This window comes from Stegodyphus dumicola, chromosome 5, assembly GCF_044657685.1.
Source record: "Stegodyphus dumicola isolate Sdum_Otavi_A_Nest chromosome 5, ASM4465768v1".
Taxonomy (NCBI): Eukaryota; Metazoa; Arthropoda; class Arachnida; order Araneae; family Eresidae; genus Stegodyphus; species Stegodyphus dumicola.
The window spans coordinates 212,816,534-212,838,405 of record NC_140772.1 but is presented as its reverse complement, the minus strand read 5'-3'; the positions used below and the strand labels follow the sequence as shown (position 1 = coordinate 212,838,405).

Here is a 21,872-nt window from a genome sequence, read left to right as displayed (position 1 = left end):
ATAATCATTTCTTAGATTTACACAAACTCATGACTGTCTCTTTGTTTACTAACATCCCCTACCCATGACATTTGGTGACAACTTTGACTTCGCTGCCTTAGAGCAGGAAATCGGCTATTTTTGGCATCCATTTCAATATTTTTTTTATTCCGTTGCTTTTTCTAATGAGGCGGCGGCTCTGAGAGAATACCTGCACGGGGCCAACAAAGGAGAGGTGACGGAAATATCACGGCACAGGAAGTTGTTGCGTCACATTTGCGAAAACGTTACGTGTGGCATGCGTTCGCAACAGATGATGGTCACTTTCTTCAGTACCTACTTTGATGATCGGTCAGGCGCGTGAAGGACAGAAGCTTTTAGCTTTGTACAGGGACCAGCACACTCATCGAGGAGGCAGCTCCCACGAAGTCTGTGCAGAGAGGGGGGGGGGGGGAAGACCCTTGTCACATGCAGCTGGCGTTAGGGAAAGGCAAGCTTGCTTGGAAGATACAAAGCCAGCAAGATCTGACTTGATCTGGCGGGAGAGAAAAACTGTCGGATGAACTATTCTTATCCCTGTAGTATTCTAACCAATGAATTCTTTGCCTTCGCTTAAATCTTCATAACACAACAGAGTAGACGTTAAATAGTCACGTAAAACATGTAGCACTAATAAGCCACACATACCTCGCTGCTTCCATTATTTTATTTATTAGCCCAAAGGGTCAATTTGCCCAAAACGGCTATTAATTTCGTTTTGCCATTTTGCGTTGAATCACTATAAACGGCGAATCACTTTTGAAATTGTTGCCATCAGATTATAGAGCCCTGTATTATATTCAAAGAAATTAAATAATAAGGAATCTGCATAAATACCTATCTTTTTCTCACGTTGTGAAAATACAACCGTGCCTAGAGCCATCCAATTTTGAATAACGTACGTCTCCGTCCGAATATGGGCATTTAGAAGTCCGAATTTGGAATTTGTTTTATTATCTATTTCATATTTTGTTAAGCATTTATGAGTTTTTGATTAAGAAACTCAAGCATTTCGAAGCGAACAATGGAATACTGTACCAATATAGTATATATATATCTTCAGCGCGCGAGACTGTGTATCGGAAATTGTATGTACAGTGGCCACACTGTACCAGAAAAAATTATCTTCAGCGCGCGAGACTGTGTATCGGAAATTCTAAAGATATGCTCTTTTAACATTTTGTGATATTGCTGTTGAATTGAATTTTATGGTTTAAGTGCGAAGAATATGATGTTTAATAAATAAAGATAACGCATAAAACGTTAAAGAAAACGCTCCTTCGGGCGTAATATAATTTTTTTTGTTCATTTTTTATTTATATTAAAGACATGTGTGTCGTTGCCAAATTTATATGGGATAATTATCATGGTAAATGACACTGTCATAATATGGCATTGCCTTGGAATTACGTTTCTAAAATGTATATGGTAATTGTTCCTTTGCGAGTGTTTCCATCTGAAAATATTTATCTAAAAAACTTATGTTAACTGTGTTTAAGATTTTACGTGACAATTTTATAAAGTTCCACATTACTTAAAAGTCAAATTTTGAATCATAAAGGCATACACGCCCTATATTAGTCTTATTTCTAAGGTACAGTAAATGCAAACTAGGATGAAGGAAAAAGGGACAAACACATATACCGAATGAAAATATAGCTCTACTGGAAATGAAATTTCTTAAGCATTATTAATATGGAAAAAATTGATAAAATCTGAAAGTTTATGCCCAAAGGAGCATTTTTCTCATTCACGCACACACATACGCGGTTCGAGAGCATTTGGGCTAATGTCCCCTTTGGGTTAAAAGTATTTAAAAACAGCCTACCTTTAGAATTTACAACAGACAGTCTTTCGCGCTGGAGATAAAAATGTTTTATTCCCTACAGTGCTGCCACTGCTCGCTTTGAAATTGTTGAGTTTGTTAATCAAAAATTAGTTGTGAAATAGCTTATCAAACAAATTAGAAATTCGGGCTTCCAGGTGCCCATGTTCGGGTGGGTGGAGGACTATATTATTCAAAATTTAATGACAGTAAGTACCGATGTTTTTTCACAGCGCGCAAAATATACATACATACAGTCATTCAGATTCTTCATTATTTTATCATTTATTTTTTTTTAATATAATACAGACTGATAATTTTCGGTGGCCACAATTTGCAGTGTGAAACGATGCTTTTAGTGATTCAACGTAAAATGCCGTTTTGAGACTAATAGCCTCTCTTGCCCAATAATAAACATTCTTCTACAGTCATATACTTTTAACAACTTTCTCATGAATAACTCATTTTCAAGTTTGAAATAATGAGAAACCTGGAGGTTTCTGGTGCGAAAATCAAAAGTTTCCACTCTGCAAGACAATGTTACCTCAAACGAACTTCAAATCGACTTAAATTTATTTTATAACGCATGATTCAGATTACGAAACTCTTTACATGATTCTGATGTAAAATACAGAAGTTGGTTGTGTTCTAAATTTGTATATTCTTCGGCAAATTTAATTTGTAATTTTCTTACACTTTTATATTAAATATTCTGACTAAGTAAGCAAAGGCTTTCATATATCAAAGTATTCTTAAATGCGATGAAAATAATAATGATGTCGTGTAGATATATTTACTAATGTGTCAAATATTGATGTAAAACAAAATTAAAGTAAATATTAACTGATTAATCTTTAACTTGAATCTATATAAAAGTATCTTCATCTACAGTAGATTAGGATAATTCAGATCAAATAAAATTTAATATTAAAATTTGGCTAAAATTCACTAATGTTGGGGAAAAGTATTTTCACAATTTAAAATTAGTTAATTCAATAAACTTCATTCATTCAGACAAATATTTTCTTTAGCAAAGGCAAAAAATTAAAAACGGGAAGATTTGGTGATCTATCGAGAGATGCGATACAGTTGGCAATTATGAATCACAGAAACTTACCTGCAAGGAAAAAGAGAAAATTGATTCGAGATTATTAATAAACAAATAAACGTTATGCAACGGTAAACTATGAAAAGTAAAAAAAAAAAAAAAAAAAAAAATTAAATTCTTGGACCGAAATATAAATAGTGTTTTCCACAAAATTTCTTTCATAGAAACAAGTTAACGAGAATTTTACGCTTCGTCGAATTCTTGCGGTAAAAGATTTGAAAAATAGCTGATGTCAGGTGTTCCAATCAGATCATGTTTCGGAATAAAACACAGCGAATTGGAGGACCGATATCAAAATGTGGAACACATGTTAACAGCTTACGTCACGTCAGCATTCTTTGAAACTCAATTGCCATGCAACTGTTCCGGGGAAACGTGGTTATCCTTTTCGTATGTAGAGGGGAAAAAAAAAAAAAAAAAAAAAACTAGACATCATTTCAAATGGTTTCATTGCTTCTTTTGTGATTGAATTCTATTCGCTTTTAGTGATATTTATTTTTTATTCAAGTTTCATTTTATGAGAAATTTTTTTCGGCTCTCTTTCTAGAGTTAAAAAAAAATAAATAAAAAATCTGAAAGCTTTCAGATTTTATATAATGTCCAAGTGGGCGTTTTGTTCATTTACAGACACATACACGTTTCCAGAGCATTTGGGCTAGAAATATTTAACAAAAAGCATATCTTTGAAATTTCCGATAGAAAATCTCGCGCGCTGGAAATAAAAATATTTTATTCCCTACAGTGTTGCCACTGCTCGCTTTCAAATTGCTCAGTTTTTTTAAACAAAAATTCGTTTTAAAGTTTTACAAAATATGAAATAAACAATGAAACAAATTCCAAATTCGGGATTCCAGGTGCCGACGTTTGGATGGAGGACAATGTTATTCAAAATTCGAAGACTCATAACTAATTCATAATAAATAAAGTGATTCAATGCAAAATGCTGTTTCGAGAATAACAGCCGTCCTGGGTTAACGCTCTTTGGGCTAATATATATATATGTATATATATATATATAATACATAAATACAAAAAATGTTTTATAAATAAAAAATGTAATTGGTCACGAAAATTCTTGGAATAATTATATATTGTTTTTCCTGAGGTAGAAATTTGTCTTATTTTATGTCAGAAACTTCTTTTGACTTGAAAAAAATATTTATTATAAATAGTATATTAAAATATAAATATTATAAATAGTGTGTCAAAATATAAATATTATAAATAGCGTGTATTTATTATTAAATAGTATTTCATCTGCAAACAGAGCAGCTGCCATTCTAGAGAAGTTACATTGTAGAGACATTAGGTAGTTTGTCGGAAGCAGGAGAGATGAAAAATTAGCAGCGCCTTCGCCGGGAATCGAATCGCGGACCTCTGGAATACGCGCCAAGCGTGCAGACCACCACACCACGAAGGAATGCCAAAAAGGCGGGAGAAATATCTTATAACATAATATGTCAACTCTTTTCAAACTTATAGCTATTAAAATAACTCAAGTAGAAAAAAACTGCAGTGTTTACTTGCATATATTTACAACTGTAAGACGAATAGGACTCATAAACTTTCTGAATTCTGTGAATTGAAATATACTGAAATACAAAGCAAAAGAAACTTATATAAACATGTCGCCTCTCATTAAAAAAAAAAAAAAAAAAAAAAATATCCGAAGCAGATAATGCAAATACGACCCTAGAAATGTACCTTCTTAATTATAAAGATACATTGTAATTTAACATATTATTAACTACATTCAATATATTTCCCTCGATATAGCTTCATATTGTGCTAGTCTTTATGAATGGGGATGACCAGTGGATAAAGTGGTTAAAAACAATGAACACTGTTAGTTTCGTTCTAAACTCAAATTCGATGACGTGAGCTGATGCTCAGGCACTCTTGTAGCGCATTAGATATTTTTAGATGATAATTTAATAAACAAATGAAGCCTTTTAACATTGCTGTAATTTCCTGTAAGGAACTGATCGTTCTAAAATTTCTTGCTCTTTGACTTTGGTTGAACATTTAGAACAAACTACTAACAGGTAATTTGAAGCTCTCATGTTGTACAGATTGTACACGTTTTAAAAGAATTTGCAAACATCAGTTGTTCATCATAAGAAATCCCTTTGTATATTTTTACAAAACCTTGATATAATGCTTATCAGTTAACAATTTAAGCCTTGTGTAAGATTACAATAAATCTAAAGCCTCGTGTAAATCCTTTTAATCTTACATTATTGGTAGTCAAGCAAGATGAATTTAACGAAAGATGAATAAAAATTGTCATAGAAGATATCATTTTAAAATGGATAAAAGTATCGTAATCTTACTTTTACTTATTCTCAGTCAAGCGTAACCAATCGTTTAAGATTTTAATGTCACAACTATGTTTTCAATGAATAAACTTCTTCCGTTTAAAGAATCTTCAGAGATATAATCCTTCCTTAAGTCTCTTCAGTCAAGCAAGATCAGAAAAGACCTTGATCGCACTAGAAAAAGTTTTGATAAATGAACTTGAAGAAAACTAGTTGGTAATTAGTTTCCAGGTAGATTCTATGAAACCAAAGCAATTTTAGCATTATATAATAAATTTATCCTTCTTCAAAGCTACTACGCTCAATCACGGAGTGGAAAATTGGAGATATTGCGTTCTAACGCGACGCATGTTTAAATACCTTAGAATTCAAGCAAGATTTCTCTTACCACCACAAAATTTTAAAGTTTTGGAATCAAATTATGACAAAAAAATTATTTTTTCAGAAAAATAATCAATAAAAACTTGGAGAACTGGTTTTTAAAGTATTTTAGTAAATATTAGAAACAGCTATGAATTTCGGTAGCGTATGAAATCGTTCCCATTCAACTCTAACCTAAAATTATTTTGAAATCCACGAAATAAGATTTTTTAAAAATTTTTAAATGAAAAATTAAAGGGACATTTGCGAAACATAGCTCGTATCACACGAAAATATCTTTTTAAGAACACATGAAAATAATTCTTTAAGTTTTTATCACAAAATTGTTCTATATTGGAAAATCCCACTGTTCTGCTGTTTGAGATCTTAGAAATACACATACATACACACACACACACACACACACACACACCATGAAACAATATTTTAATAGATTATCCTATCTGCAGAAAATTGTGTATGGCCAAAAAATTATGTCTGTAAACTAGAAGTGAAAAAAATGCTAAGCCTAAAGTATAAACCAGATTTTTTTTTGTTATGAAAGTGTAAGAAGTGGTGTAAAGAATTAAATTAAAGAATGAAAGAAAATAAAAAGAATAAACAAATTATTAATCACCCATCACCTCAGCAAAAATGTCCCAATATATATACTGACTGGTAAGCGAATGATCGCTTACCAGTCAATGAGTTCGTGAGACAGAAAATAGAACTCGGGAAGGGTTAAATACCCTTTATTATTCCAAATTAATTTCAGAGAACTCCCTCTTGGAGTTTACAATAAAGCCTCCACTCGGGCTTGAACTCAAAAACTAAGAAATTAAACTTAACTATTCTTAACTAAAAAGATATAGCCGAAGCTATCAAAATTCTAACAGTGTTGGCCCCTTAACGCTAAATAACGGCGAAGCTATCAAGAGCCTAAAGTACGGCCGAGCGCAATAATAGCTTAAGAGAGAGTAGCCTAAAAAGGCGGACGCGCGCTAGTCAGAATCACTGGTTCTCTATAACGAAGTCAGTAGAACTTCACAGTTAAATACATCTCCTCATTTGCATTCAACCGCGATTCTAAAAATACGTTCTGGCCGAAAGTTGTAAGCTTGAAATAAAGAAAGGATAGGGAAGTAACTTTAACTCAAAATTTAACTGTTAGATAAATTAACATAATCCTTACAATATATATATAGGAAGAGGAAGATATATATGTATATATATATATATATATAAGGAAATAATAATTTATTTCCTAAACAGTAAATATATAAATAGGCTAAAATTAGAATAAAAAATTTTTTAAAACCTGTCCTGCGCTATAGCTGCAGAATTGAAGTAGAATAAGCTTAAAGCGTCTAAATTAATTAGTAAATTGGAATAAAAACAAGGCAATTCCTGTATAACATAATAATTGCAAACGTATATAAAAGGTTAACTCAATATCAAAACTAATCCAATTAAAGAGAGAATTCATAGTAGAACAATCTGGAAAAATAAAAATGCGAAAGGAAAAATATACAAAATTATACAAATAAAAATTAATCTCTTTTTACTGAAACTCCCATTCAGGACTCATCAGGGAAAAATAAATTAAAATTTCATAAAAGTCGATTAATATGTTTCGAAAATATGTTTCGTTCTTCTGGTTCATTTAAGATCGAAAACCGAAAAAAGATTTCATCAAAGTTTTATTAAAAACTTTAAAATTCATATAAAATCGCAAACTCGAATCTCAAATGTAGCAGAATTTCCCTACACATTTTCGAAACACTTGGAAAAGAGAATAAAACTTTACATAGTGACAAAATGACAATTAAGAAACCATAGAAGTTTACATTATGTGCCTTGAAACTAAAAAAAAAAAAAAAAAAAAAAAAAAAAAAGGGGGTCAAAAATCAATGTATGCTAATCCGAAATTCAAAATCAAGTATAAATAAAGAACAAAACAAACTTGCTTGATCTAACTCTAAATTCCAAAAATGACCAAACGGTGTTTTTGCTAAAGAAAGTAGAATTCAAACTGCTCTGGAAAAGTCAAAATTTTGTAGTTCTTGGAAAAAGTAGGCGATAAAGTTCAAACTGTCCAACAGTACAGCAAAGTATTTTAACATGTGGTTCAAAATATCCTACCCTGTTATATGTGTGCGGGGGGTGTCACTGGTCGCTTTAAAAAAGTGCATACAAATTTGGTAACAATACTGGAAGTCTTTTCTTGCACTCAATCTAGTTTATTTTTATATCCTTTGTTGTAAAACTGACTCCTATGCATGATTACGCAGAATAGATTTCAGTGATAACTTCATTTATATTGGTTGGTTCAGGGTTAGCGGTCAAAAAGCCACCCTGACAATGGGAATCACTGAAAATCAGTTACAGATCACTCATTCAATTGGCTGGCTGTTTCGGCTTTTGTTTAGTCATTGATATAAGTAATAATATTTTTTTGTGGCAGTGTGAATATATTAGAATGATAACCATGTAAAAATCCCCAAGAAAACCTCGTTAAAGACGTAAATTTTTTCCGCCTAATTTTTGTCAGCTTTTTATATCTTACAATTTCACAAGCACAAATAAGCTACAAATAACTGAATGAATTTATTTTAAACTTACATAATACAACGATGAGATAAGTAGAATAATGATTTGAAACTAAGTATTGTTTTAAGTATAGTAATTTTCTTTCCGTTCTAAGACTATATTTCTGTGCTTTTAGTCTATTGTATAAAACAAACCACTTCTGTTTCACTTTTGAAATAAAAGAATGCTTTGAAAAGCATAAGTAGTGAGATAAGATATCACGATTCTTTTTTACCTAAGCATTCTTCCATTAAATTTAACGCAGGAAAATCTCACGACACTGAAGGACAGTCTAGATGTAGAATCTAGTAACAATTTACATTCTAGGGGATACTATATATCAATAGTTTTCATTTAAATTCATTTATTGCTGAGTAACTAAAACTGCCAATTTTTAATTTGTTTGTGTTTCTGAATCAGGTTAAAAATCACTGGTATAGTTTAGGCGTGATATTGAGTAAATTTATATTCGAGTAAAATGTGTAGAAATGTGTAAAATTATTTCGAAGCAGGAATACATGAAAAATGAGCAATCCCCTCGCCGGGACTCGAATCTGGACTTCTCGAAAACGCGTCTAGTGTGCTACCGTTACACCAAGAAGGCATGTTTGAAGGAGGGAGAAAATACCTTAAGAGTTGAATTTATGATTTAGCATATATAAAAGAACATGATATTTAATAACTAAAGGTAACACACAAAACGTTAAAAAATGCACCTTTGGGCGTAATGTAAAATCTGAAAGCTTTCGGATTTTTTTAAACTTATTGTACATATCTATCATAATAAAGTGCTATTGTATTTAATAAATTATTCACAGCCGTTATAGTTTGGTTCTTTCATTCAACATTAGAAATAAGTAAAAAAAAAAAAAGTGCGGAGGATGAAATAAATCAAATAAAGTTTCATAAACACAGAATCACGGTCAAATTAATTTACGACATGTGTACACGACACACAGACTATTCGCAAAATTTCGCCATTCAAATAAACTGGCTGAGGACGTTGCGAGTTGACACCAGACGAACGAACAGCCGTGTCAATTGCTGTTTCCTCATTCTGCACCAGAAACGAACGCATCCCGTTGCAACAAACGCAATTACCGGAAGCTCGCACGACCCTCTCGCTCTTGGGGCAAGCTCGACTGATAAATTACAACGCGTTGAGGGAGGGGGAAGGAAAGTATTCCCTTCTCCCGCAAATCGTATGCGACTTTCATCCCAAAATGAGGAACTGCCGGGAACGATTTGCTATCTAAAGTGCAATTTCCGAAACTCATGTTTTAGTTTCTTCCTTCAATTACATTCGATAACCGGCCAAAAATCTTGTTACGAGGTAATATTATTAAGACTCCAGACCATATATTATGCCATACTATAAAATTTAGCAGGAATCAACGATTCTTCTAAGAACAACAAGAGTTCAGTGTCATGTCCATAATAATAAATTACATGTAATAAAGTTACATGTCAATAATAATACATTGACTACGCACGTGTTTTAATATATTGTCAGTTTCTAGACCATGATGCAATGGTATGCTAATTAGGTATTTAATTATGGCAAATCAATCGACAGCTATCTAGGCAAGATTGGTTTTATTTATCTCATTACGGCAAACCACACTAGGGCTATCTGCCTAGAAGAGGTGCATTCGTGAAGGACTTCCTGAGGGAAACTGGCTCGTATACACGTTACATATGGGGAAAACCGAGAAATTGCCCATGCGTACAGTCCGTTCGCCTGGAATCGATCCCGGGTCGGTACTACCAGTATTCAGCGACTTAACCGCTCGGCCGCTGGTGGTCCCGTCTAGGTACGGAGATAGAAATCTTTCTAATGGTAATGGATTGTGCCGACATTTACTGTGGAGGGAAAAAAATAAGTAAATAAAGTAGGACAGTTTTACATCTTCCGTTCTACTGGGCCGATTCACGAAATTCAAACTGGGTTTTTTATGTCTCGAAAGCGCGACGTATGAGATATATATATATTAGATTTATATATAGCATTGTTCTAATACAGGTATTTTGACACAGAATCGGATTTTTCCTAAAATTGCATGCCAATTTTTTTTTAATATTTCCATTCTACTACTCAAATTGTGCTTAAATATTAAATTTTGTAAAATTTTGTGCGGAATTTACAAAGAAATTCAAAAATTTATCTTGGCGCATTTTTTAAGTTTGCTCCAAGAATAATTCACTTGGCAAACTTAATTTATAGCAAAAATTTTTCCTTTCCTTTTTTTTCATTGTAAACGAGTGGGAAAAGGTCATCGTTCGTTATTTCAAATAATTTTAACAATGTGCATAAACCACATTTGGCGTTATTATCGCTTATAACAAATATGCTAAATTTCAAAATGCGCCAATATGTAAATTTATCCTAGAAATAAATATCCTAGAAAATTTTGAATAAAAAACTCTAATTTTTTTGCCTGCATGCTTAGAAATACATCTACTTCAAGGTGATAGTAAAATTTTTAGAGGTTATAATACAAAATTTTTTTCGAAAAGTTATAAAAATTATTTTAAAATACGAATTTTAAAAATAAATCATTAAAAAAATGGGTGAATTTGATTTGGAACTAACCTAAATTTCGAATTCTGGAGGAAGGAATCAAGTAAGTTTAATAAAAAAAAAAAAAAAAAAAAAAAAAAAAAAAAAAAGGAGGTAGTAATAAATATATATCAAATTCAATTAACATTGAGGAGCTAAAAGTTTGAAGGCTAATTTTTTAAAAACTACTCTATCGATTTTTACAAAACTCGGCAGTTTGGCGTAATTTGAGCCGCAGAATCGAAATATGGAAAAAAGTTGACATATTGTTTCAGGAAAAAGCCTGATTTTGTGTCAAAATACCTAGATTAGAACAATGCTATATATAAATCTATATCCTAAGTCGCGCTGTCGAGACATGGAAATCGCAAGTTGAATTTCGTCAATCGGCCCAGTAGAACGAGAGATATAGAACTGCCCTCCCCCCCCTTTTTTTTTTTTTTTTTTTTTTTGAAGTGTACCTACATGTTTCTGATGAAAATGGATTGTTCCTCTTTGATGTCTTAGCATTTATGTCAAGAAATCAAAAAGCTGTATGTAGTCAGATTGCTTAAGTATCCTGAAATAGCAACTAAGACGAACTACCACTGTTTCACGGATTTAGCCATTCGAACATTGGTATATTGCATTAAGCAATTGATAAGCCTACATACTATCCAAATAAAATGTAAAAGGCATTCAAAGATAACAGTTCTAAGAGGTATGTATTATAAACACAGCTAAGAGTTTCACGTGATAAAGTCCTAAAACTGAACATACTGTAGAGAAAACTGTATATGTTACGCACTGTATAACGTGCTTAATAAGAAAAGAGAAATCATATTTATTGAATTTAGGAAAGTGTTTAAGGATATTTACATGATAATTTGTACAGTAATTCCCAGCATGTTTCCTTACGAATTAATATTAAATTACTGGCAGGTAGAAAAATATCTATTCAAAGAAGCGACGAAGAAATGGTTTTATCATATTGCTGTAGGCCATTATAAATTTAAACTCGTTTCCTTTGAATTCAAAAAATGATATGGCATTCTTTGGAAGTGTAGCCCCTAACGACTGCGACTTGCGTTACCCCTTATAATACCGCAGAATAATTTTAAAATGAGCCTATCTGTAAAATTTCCCATACACAGTCTCGCGCGCTGGAGATAAAAATGTTTTTTTCCCCTACAGTGTTGCCATTGCTCGCTTTGAAATCGTTGAGTTTGTTAATCAAAAATTCGTTAAAGTGTTATAAAATATGAAATAAATAATAAAACCAATTCCAAATTTTGGCTTCCAAATGCCCATAATCACGTAGAGCATTTTATTATTTAAAATTTGATGCCTCAAGGTACCGTTGTTTTATCACAGTGCGAGAAACATACATACATTCCTGCAGATTCTTTATTATTTAATTTCTTTAAATATAATGCAAGGTGATAATATTCGGTGGCAACAGTTTGAAAAATGAAATGCCATTTATAATGAAGTAAGGCAAAATGCCAAAACGAAATTAATAGCTCTTCTGGGCAAACTGCTCTTTTGGGTTAGTAAGTACATCGAAGGATTAAATTTATTTGCTCAATAATAAAATACTACATAATTATTTGAAAGAGAAAATGTTTTTTGAAGTTTATCTGTGCAAAAAGGGATTATTCTCACTAATCCTTTCTTTTCCCTCGATCATTATATTCTGAATCATCATTAACGATTTCGACAAAAACCTCTGCAAATTGCTTCTCAACAAACACTTCGCGAAAGAATTCACCGAAGCGGAAAGAAATTATTTCCTCAGTTTCTTGTTTTCTTGTTTTCTTCCGAAGAAAGAAATACTATTATTAACAGAAAAACTCTCCACGTCTAGACTGCCCTTGGACGACCTACATGCGTAGAAATCTAGTTCTTTAAATATTAAAAGAAATGAGTTGGCAACGCGGCGAAACGCTTGCAGGTGATTTGATAAGAAAAATCATCTAGCATATGTTTCGGCTCTCCGAAAATGACCGTACTTGTCTACCGGTCTTTTTTCTTTGTGTTTGTGTTGGAAAGTGGTTCGGGTTTAATGGTTTATTGAATATAAGATTTAAAAATTTAGCGTTAGGAAAGCATAACAACCACTACATAAATAAAATAGCCAGAGAGTTTATATGCTGTTCTTGACTGTAACATTTCAGATCATAGAGTCATTACGTTATATGGATGCTGGAACGTGAAAAAGTTTGTAATACTCTCGCTGCGATTCGAATCTCAAACGTGCATCAAACGTGCCATCTACACTAGGAAGGCACGCAGAAAGGAGGGAGAAAATACCTTATAAGATCATAATTACGGATTTATCATTTTTAATTCGGCCTTTTAAAGAATGGTCTTCCAGTAATGGCCATTACATCTTGCTATAATATTAAAAGTTCTTGAAACGTGCACATAGAAATTCCCAAAAGTTTTCAATCGGCTGCATTGTTTGATAAAATACACAAAATATAATAATTTTTTAATGTTTGAATAAATTCAGATAAATTTATTACCTTACAGAAAAGAAAGGAAACCTTTTCATATCTAAAAGAACTTTTTTTAGCCCAAAAGGGCGGTATCCTAGAAGGGTTATTAATCTCAAAAAGGCATTTTGTGGCGTTTCACTATAAACGGCGAATCACTTTTTAAATTGTTGCCCCAAATATTACCGCTCTGTATTATATTTAAACACATAAAAATAATGAAGAATTTGCACGAATGTATGTACGTTTCTCGCATTGTGAAAAAACGACGATACCTAGAACCGTCAAATTCTGAATAACGTAGTCTTTCACCCGAACATAGGCACCTGGAAGCCCTAATTTTGAATTTCGAATTTCTTTTATTACCTATTTCATATTTTGTAAAATTTTAATGAAGTTTTCATTAACAAACTCGACGATTTCAAAGTGAGCAATGGCAACAGTGTACGAAGAAACATTTTTATCTCCAACGCCCGAGACTGTGTATTGGAAATTCTAAAGATATACTGGTTTTAAATATTTTGTGATGTTGCTGTTGAATTGAATTTTATGTGGTTTAAGTGAGAACAACATGTTATTTAATAAATAAAGGTAACACACAAAACATTAGAAAAGAGTCCCCCCCCAAAAGGGCGTAATATAAAAATCTGAAAGCTTCAATATTTTTTTTTTAAATTTGTGCCCCATTATTATTATTATTATTATGTTGTTGTTGTTATTAAGATTAATTGTTAGGTCAAAACAAATAAGCAGGTTTTATTTAATTTGAGTCTATTCAAACCTTTTTGCTTTCATATTACACGAAATTCACTTCAGAAATTTAACTAAATTACCTCAAAAGTTTTTGAAAAAAATATGGAAAAAACAACCTTCCTTTTCAAGTAGTAATATGATTCTCAGCAGTGTGAAATAATTAATCTAAATTCTCAAAATGCTTAGGATATTTTTGTGGCATAGTTGAAGAAAAATCTTTTTTAAACTAAGGAATTTTTTGTTTACTAAACCAACTTCAATCTAAGACCAAGTTTTGTATAATTTTAAATATCAGTTTGACTTCTAATATCTGTTACTGTACGATAAATTAATGTTGGATTACAAACAGGAACAACAGATTTTTCTTTTACAAAACTACTTTTATTTTAAAACTATAGCTTTCATAACATAAAAGAAAATCTTACTATACTTGCAATTTATTGTTAAAGTTTCCTTTATTTAGTATGGACATGGAAATCTGTTGAAATCCTATGAATCTTGAATGGTTTAGACAACTTTTTTGACTTTCATATAACACCATATTTATTGAATTTATAATGTAAACATCAAGTAATTTACTTTTATTCTAGAAATATAGGCACAAGCAATTCAACTTTAAGACACTGGAATTGAGAATTGTACCAGAAAATGAAGGGTTTCAAATTTAATTACAAAAATTCACAATAAAATGACACTGAAATTTTCAAAATAAGTAATTCGAAAATGCTTTTTTAAGGATCACATAGAATATAACAGAATATTTAGAAGTAAAGGTAAACACTTTTTTTAGGAAGGAGCAGAACTGCTGAAGCAATAAACAGGCCATCTCTCTAGAAGTATTTTATTTTAATTTTACTGTAAAGGCTATAATCGATAGCTTACCTTGGACTTACATTTATTTTTAAAGGCATTAACGCTCTAATTCCGGTAAAAGGCTTCTGATTTTTGACCGCATATTTCGATTTAAAATGGAGATTTGATTTGATGCTATAAAAACTTTACTTTTCATAAACTGGAGAATTATTTTGTAGGCATATAAATCCTACTGAACTCTTACAGGGAATATATCGTTAAACCTTAATCACAAAGTTATCTTGCCACATAAAAATTAACCTCACAAAAATTTTAATGTTTACGGCCATAATTCCTTATATGAAATTAAGAAAATTCTTACAATGTTCTTATTCCATCAATAATTAATATAATTTATCTTTAAACATATGTTATTGTCGTTCTTGTGATTTATCTCACCTGCTTGACAGTGATATCAGAACATGAACGCGAAATTCGTCGTGGCAAGGAGAGCAAGATTCCACCTGCCTTTGCCAACAGCCTTGAGCACCATACAGGTGACAGTATGACTTCTCTCGTCTCCCCAGAAGAGCGACCGGAGGGGACGAGTATGAGGATCTCCTATTCTTCTTCCCCTACTAGCAACCTCTCGGGAGGACTTTCGGCTCGCCTCATATTTAAATCCATGCCTTTCTCAGGGATTCGAACCTGGGACCTTTGGTATCGCAGTAGGATGCCCTACTTACTATACCCTCTGGGCGGCTTTAAACACATAATTTATTAGTCCAAAGTGGCAATTTGCCCAGAAGGACTATTAATTTGGTTTTGGCATTTTGCGTCGATTCACGATAAGCGTTGTTTCACTTTTCAAATTGTTGCCACCAAATATTATCTAAAACAACGGTACCTAGAGCCATTAAAATTTGAATAACGTAATCTTGCATTGAATATGGGCATGTGGAAGCCCTAATTTTAATTTGAAATTTGTTTTATTATCGATTTCATATTTTGTAACATTTCAACGAATTTTTAATTAACAAACTTAACGATTTCAAAGCAAGCAATAGCAACACTGTACCGGGAAAAAAATTATCTCCAGCGCGCGAGATTATATCGTAAATTCTAGAGATATGCTCATTTTAAAATTATTTTGCGATATTCCTGTTGAACTGAATTTTATGGTTTAAGTGCGAAGAACATGATATTTAATAAATGAAGGTAACACACAAAATGTTAAAAAAAAAAAAAAAAAAAAAAAAAAAAAAAGCCCCTTTGGACGTAATTTAGAATCTGAAACCTTTCAGTTTTTTTTTCCCTTTATTTTCTCTATTTATCTATCCCTTTATTACCCATTTATATGAAAATAATTATTAAATGTGGATACAATTTAGATAAATAAAATATGTCCGCAGATATTCTTTATTTTTCAGGGAAAAAAACAAGAGGAGTTTTAAAACAAATATGGATATACATACATTTGTATATTAATCATATGTATTTATTTACACTTCAACAAATCGCTTTTTTATTGAAATTAATTTCTTCACCTAATAACTGTCTGTTCACTGTTTCCGAATGGCTGAATTCGTTACAGATGTTTGAAAGGGAAAGTAGCTCATGCTACGTAATAGTTAAAAATAATCCAAAATATATTAAATGAGTCAATGCATTTTCCAGTTTTACTTCTGAGACGAGTTTTCGCAACCTTCAATGAAAGAATGACAGAAATGACTCGGTTTCCTTCTAATGACCAGTGACTAATCGGGACCGTAATATCCACATTTTAAGCAAAAAATGCTTATTTCATTCGAAAGTATTTCTCGATACTGATAGTAAAGCAAATATGCAGGAATTAAAATCTCTAGACCAGCGGTTCTCAACCTTCTAACAAACGAGCACTATGTAAGCAAAAATTAAAAATCTTTAGTACCACCACTACATTTCAGTTTCTTAATAGAAATGTACGAAAAAAGCATATTTTGCCATTTGCACAACCTATTGGCTATTAAATAAGCTGACATAAAAAATATTAGATTAAAAATTGGGAACTATTTTAGTTACTAAAATTTAAGTTTGTAGAGACGTTAGGTTATTTAGAAGCAGGAGACATGAAAAATAATCATTGCCCTCACCAGGACTCGAACCCTGGACCTCTCGAATACTCGTCGAGTTTGCTTCCAATTACACCATAAAGGCAGCTAGAAGGCGGGAGAAATACCTTATATACTCTTCCTTTTAAAGAGCGACTGAGGATAAGGGGACCCAGTCGCCAAAATCCTGGTGTTTTGCCGATTGGATCCCCTAAGCACTTTTTCAAGTTGGGCTCCACTGTAGAGGACATTTCCCCGGGGTGTTCTCCCTCAAAATTGGGGTGGAAAGTTTAACAGTTAGCTAGGTTCAGCAATACCTCAATTACCTGTGGTACTACGGAGGTGCTGGCCTAGCTTCTACCTGTACCTGTAGAGGACATTAGGTTACTTCGAAGCAGGAAGCATGAAAAATGAGCAATGTCCTCACCGGGACTCGAACCCCGGACCTCTCGAATATGCGTCGAGTTTGCTTCCAGTTACACCACAAGGGCATGCTAGAAGGCAGGAGAAATACCTTACAAGTTATAATACTTTTATTCTAAAATTGAGTGCAAATTTTGGGCCAGTATAAGAGAGATCAATTTCTTTATGTCTGGTCTTATTTCAGTTCGTTTTAACCGTAAATTAGGATCCACTTTTAATTTAGTTCTGAATTTATTTTTCAAATATAACATGGAAGAAAATCCTTGTTTGTACACATAGGTTGTAAGAAAAAAGGAATAAAAATTTAATAGCTTTATCTGAAATGCTTTTAAATGATTTTTTTCGGTTCAGCCAAAAGTTAAGAAGTGTGTTAGTTTAGAAATCTTTCGTTCGAGCTCGATCTCAGGAAATTTCTGTCAATTCTTCCTTTTCTTCACGAGATGCAATTTCAAAATCTTCGTGAAAATACGTTTTGAAATTATTTATCAATGAGAAACAATGATTTTTAATGTCGGATGTTAATTCTTCTTTTATTTTCAAATTATTTTCGTTTAGAAAACTTTCTAAGGAGTGGTAAAAAGCTTAAAATTTTACTAGGCAATTCCTTAATTATTAGCTGGAGTTTTTTTATCATTGCATCGACGTAACTTTCCAAGCTATCTATTGACCGATCAATGTAATTTTAAAGTACCCATATTGCGTTGTAACGACTTTCTTGTATATATGAATAAGGTAGAAAGTAAACCTTTTTTTCTAAGAAATAAATCATTCTTTTCTTTCTGAAAACCACGAGCAAAGGGTTTCAAGTATAGTTAAGTTATTTTCCAATAAAACAGAAATTAAAGACACTAGGAAAGAAAATATATATTCCTCTTCAAAAGGAAAATCTCAGGATACCATCTTTAATAAAAAATAAATATAAATATAAATTAGCATCAGTGGGCTTCTATTTCTGTAATTATAATTATTATCCTACCTATTTGTATTCTTTTATAGAATACCATTTTCTTAGTTAATTACCATTTTCTTAGTTAAAATTTTAAAAATTATTTGGTAGCCTTTTATAATGAATTAAAATTTAAGTATATAAATTACAATGATTATTAAATGTCCGGCAATAAAATAAGTTCTTGATATTTTTTCTGACTTTCCAGTAACATCCAATAATTTTACTATGATTATTTAATGTTTGGAAACTTAGAGTTTCAATACTTGATATTTTTTTAACTTTTAATATTTCACAACTTAATATTTTCAATACTTGATATTTCAAGTTTCAATACTTGACATCTTTTTTTTTTTTATTCTTGATATTTTTTTCCGATTTTTTTTTTGGGGGGAGGTAACTTAAAGATTCATTACTTGATATTTTTTTTACTTTTAACATTTCAGTACTTGATATTTTTTCCGACTTTCCAGCAATATCTCTACAACGATTATTTGGTATACTACTCTTTTACTTCATTTTTATTTCCATCCCAAGTCATCATGAGACAAGTCGACATTATTACAAGTAGTCCTCACAACTCTTTTGTTTAAAAGTTGTGAATTTATATAGAAACGTTTGGCTTCTGTTTGTGTAAATTATAATTAGTTATTTTATCCATTTGTATTCTTTTACAGAAGAAATATTACTGTTTTCTTAGTTAATATTTTAATATTTTAAAATTTATTTGGTAGCCTTTTATAATGAATTAAAATTGTAAGTATATAAATTACAATGATTATTTAATGTTTGGTAATTTAAAGTTTCAATACAACAGATTTTTGATATTTTTTCCAACTTTCGAGCAATATCCTTACAACGATCATTTGGCATATTACTCCACTTAGTCCATCCCATTTCAATTTCCATCCCAAGTCATCATAATACAAGTCGACAGTATTACACTTAGTTCTCACATTTTCTTTGTTATGATATCACAGGAACGCGAGATTACCTCACCTTTCATTCAACAAAATATTCCCAACTTTATTGTTAACAAACCTCAGAATTTTCAGCTTTATTGTTTCAATTTCCTCTACAGTTCAGTTCTCAAATAAAATACAAATCCTTTATTTTTTCAACGATTATTTAATATCATAATAATCGAAAGAAAAAAGCAAAGTGTCATAAGGGGGAAGAAATCAAAAATTATTATTCAAACTTAAATCATGATTAAATGCATCAAATCAAGTCAAAATAGCGTCACATGAACAGCCAAAGAAATAAATGAAGGACTAAGTGGATGATTATCACGCGGAACGTGTACAGAAGACTGTACGAAAATTAACGATTTTGATGCACTGTAAAATCGAGACTTGCATTTTTATGAAAAACCAGCAATCAATGCTTTCTAATAGAATCTTTTAACCAATTTTGACAGGCATTGCTACCACTTATTTCTTCTCACATGCATCTTTATAAAAGAAGATACAGGTTTTGAATTTTGCAAGTGATTTATAAGGCTGTGGTAGCTCTGTTAATACCTTTAAAAGGTGGTATTGTTTTCAGGGAACAATAAATCATGCCCGTCATAAATAGACGTTGTTGTCCATCAATGATTCAAAACATTTTCAGTTTATCTTTGATCTTATACAAATGCATTTCTCACAAAATAATAAATTGAAACGTCATTTCATTCAACAAAAACTGTAGGTTCCAAACATTCATATAAACTTTTTTAGCCCAAGGCGCTAAAAATGAGTATGCCCAGAAGGGCTATTAACTTCGTTTCGGCATTTTGCGCCGTCTAATTTAAAATGGAGTTTCACTTTTCAAATTGTTGCCACCAAATATTAGAGCCCTGCATTACATTTAAAGAAATTAAATAATAAGGATTCTGCTTGAATGTATGCATGTTTCTCGCACTATGATAAAACAACGTACCTAGAGACATCAAATTTTGAACAATGTAGTCCTCACTCGAATATGAGAATCTGGAAGACCAAATTTGTAATTTGTTTTATCCTCTATTTCATATTTTGTAAAACATTTATGATTTTTTGATTAAGAAACTCAACGATTTCAAAACGAGCAATGGCAACACTGTAAAAAAAAATATATCTCTAGTACGCGAGATTACGTATCCGAAATTCTACACATATGCTCTTTTTAAATATTTCGTGATATTGCTGTTGAATTGAATTTTATGGTTAATAAATAAAAATAACACACAAAATGTAAAAAAAAAAAAAAAAAAAAAAAAAAAAAATCTTAAATTTTTTAGATTTTAAATTACGTCCAAAGGGGCGTTTTTTTAACGTTTTGAGTGTTACCTTTATTCATTAAATATCATGTTCTTTGCACTTAAACCATAAAATTCAGTTCAAGAGCAATATCGCAAAATAATGTTAAATTAAGCATATCTTTAGAATTTTCGATATACACAGTCTCGCGAGCTGGAGATAAAAGTATTTTTTTTCTATAGAACGTTGCAATTACTCGCTTTTAAAGCATTGAGTTTGTAAATCAAAAATTCGTTAAAGTTTTACAAAATATAAAATCTATAATAAAACAAATTCCAAATTTGGGATTTCAGATGCCCATATTCGCAGTAGGATTTCGTCATTCAAAATTCGATGGCTCTATGTACCATTGTTTTATCACAATGCGAGAAATAGACAATCATTTATGCAGATTTTTCATTATTTAATTTCTTCAAATATAATGCAGGACTCTAACATTTTGTGGCAACAGTTTGAAAAGTGAATCGACGTTTATAGGAGTCCGACGCAAAATCGCAAAACGAAAACAATAGTCCTTCAGGGACAAAGCCCCTTTGGACTAAAAAAAAAAAAAAAAAATCCCTTTAGGCGTAATATAAAAATCTGAAAACTTTAGGATTTTTTTTATTTTTATTTTATTTAAACATTAATATATTTTTTTAACATTCTGACATATTTCTTTTCGTATAATTTTACATTCAAAAAAGAACTGTGGTATTAAATGTTGTACATTTTAAAAACCGAAACACTTTTAAAAGTAAAATTAATTTTTCTTTTAACATTGGAGATTAAGTTTCATCAGTTAGATGATATTATACTATTAAATGTCTTCTTCATCAAATGGTTTTTGATTCTTTTTACTGTTCGGGGTGATATTCTATTGTTGGAAAAGTAAAGAAAAAAAAATATTACATATTCATCATATATTATACTTCTGCTTCCTTATTTTTCCAGAAAATTCATCCTGTGCTAATTAATACAAACTATCCTGTGCTTCAATGATTTCCCAATAACCAAACAATCCGACTGAAACAAAGCAATTCGATTTGAATTTTACTTTCTAAATATTCATTTCTTTCCATATTGTTTCAAATCGCAATAAAACATTCTAACGTGTCTGTAATAAAATATTCAAATAATTAAAATGTCAATTGTCATAAAATACAAACTGTCATAAATTGTCACAAATAATTAAAATGATAAGTTTTAAAGATGTAAGTAGAAAAATTCTGAAACCAATAAATAAAATGAAACTGGTTTTCACTTTAAGAAGAAAGGCATCTCTGATGTTCTGATGTTCACTCGGTTAGGCTAGGTTAGGTTATTTAAATATTGCCCTTAACTGTTTCCCT

The 21,872-nt window shown here is 31.3% G+C and overlaps 2 protein-coding genes across 6 annotated transcripts in view; one reads left to right on the top strand and one right to left on the bottom strand.

Moving 5' to 3' along the window:
- The window catches only part of LOC118184643 (uncharacterized), a 343,022-nt gene that overhangs the window by 153,568 nt on the left and 167,582 nt on the right, over nt 1-21,872 (top strand). The gene's annotated exons all lie outside the window — the stretch shown is intronic.
- LOC118184641 (tyrosine-protein phosphatase 10D-like) overlaps nt 1-21,872 on the bottom strand; it is a 222,332-nt gene that overhangs the window by 199,244 nt on the left and 1,216 nt on the right. The gene's annotated exons all lie outside the window — the stretch shown is intronic.